Source organism: Galeopterus variegatus, unplaced genomic scaffold (assembly GCF_000696425.1).
Source record: "Galeopterus variegatus unplaced genomic scaffold, G_variegatus-3.0.2 Scaffold5920, whole genome shotgun sequence".
NCBI classification, from domain to species: domain Eukaryota; kingdom Metazoa; phylum Chordata; class Mammalia; order Dermoptera; family Cynocephalidae; genus Galeopterus; species Galeopterus variegatus.
The window spans coordinates 32,476-34,145 of NW_007732031.1; the positions used below are offsets into that span (position 1 = coordinate 32,476).

The 1,670-nt window shown below is 36.9% G+C and overlaps 1 pseudogene; it reads left to right on the forward strand.

Moving 5' to 3' along the window:
• The window catches only part of LOC103605582, a 36,172-nt pseudogene that overhangs the window by 24,235 nt on the left and 10,267 nt on the right, over positions 1-1,670 (forward strand).

Below are 1,670 nucleotides of genomic sequence, written 5' to 3' on the forward strand. Positions count from 1 at the left end.
ATAGTGCCAAACTTTTAAAAATGTTCTGATAGTTTACAACACTAGCTCATGAAGTTTCTAGTTGTTCCACACCTTGCTTACCTTTGATATGTCAGTATTCTAGGTATTCTGACAGGTGCATAAAATTGTATCTCTTTATGGTTTTACTAAGCATTCATTGTTCACTATGGAAGGCAAGCACTTTTTTTATGTATCTGTGAGATCACTTCTTTTGTGAAGTGCCTGTTCTAGTGACTTGCCCAGCTTTTCTATTGGGTTATCTCTCTATTTTATGGGCATTCTTTACATACTCTAGATGTGAATCCTTTGTCAGCTGCTTAAGTGCCACACATAAGCTCTCTTGGTTGTACTGTTGTGCAGATTTTTTTTATTACTTTGTGGTTTATTTATCCTGTCCATCTACATAAGTGTGAGTTTATTATTCATTTAAAACCTTTCCTTCTAGCTTGGGCCAACACCCAGTGATAATTTTGTAGGGGTTTCAAAAGTCCACGTGAACAGCCTGAATTGATCTTCCATTAAAACTTTGATATTAAATGGTTGCCACAGGGGAAATAATATTTACCATTATAGGAGTTTCTTTTGGTTACTGTTGTTATGAATGATGATACCTGCTTTTGAATATGCACGTAACATATATATATATATATTTATTTGATAGAAAAAAAGGATAAGTTACATGTCTACTATTAGTCCTGGTTAAGAAACAAAACACCTCACAATGATCCAGAAGATGAGAAGAAGCACGGATGGACAACTGTAGGGGATTTGGAAGGATGTGTACACTGTAAAGTTCGTAAGTTCTAGGAGGATCCTAAGTGTTTGTTTTTCCAGAGTCTATTTAGGGTAGTTTAATATCCATGTGTTCTTTGAAGCTTATATTAATGAACTTGTTTCTGAAACGTGTGGCTCATTTCTGGTATTCTCTTTCTAAGGCATCTTCTAATCTTGAAGTGTCATCTAGACATTGCCTTACTACCTGTGTGCACCTGGAAGCATAGCGTAGAGTTTGTTCCTGCAGCTTGCTCTGCTCTCAGTCTCCCTGACACCATTCATCTTGCGAGAGAGTCTTTTCACCCTTCTCTTTTGGCAGTCCACTTTCTTCTCATCTGTAGGATGTGGTGCAGAGTCACCTCTCTTTAAGGAAGCCTTGACGAATGAAAGCCAGCTGACCTGAACTCCTTGTTTACATACCAGGCTTATTCTCCATTTACAGGACTGTGGGTCCTTGGCAATCACTGATAGAATATTTGATAGTTTGACCCAAAGCGTTGTATAGCTTGTCATTTTTAATTTGGTGCACCCTGCAAAGCTACTGCGCTCTTACTAGTAAATGACTGCCGCTGGCCAGTCAGTGTTTCATGGCAAGTGTATTGTTTGTTTTTTTTCTTTTTGGCATACTTGCAGTGATTCTCGTGAAGTACAATCTCACAGAAACAAAACCCAAACAAATTTTTTTCCTATTAAAAAAAATTAAAATACTGGTGCTAAAGGGAAAAGATAGATCTTAGCCAAATAAAAGTTTTATGGGGAAGATGGTATATTCTAATAGAATTTATAACAGTTATTGAATGTTGTTTTCTGCTTGCATGTTTATGAAGTGTGTACTATAGTCAGTTCACTCCCCGGGATATTATAATCCTTGACATTGTCTCATTTATGAAGTCTGT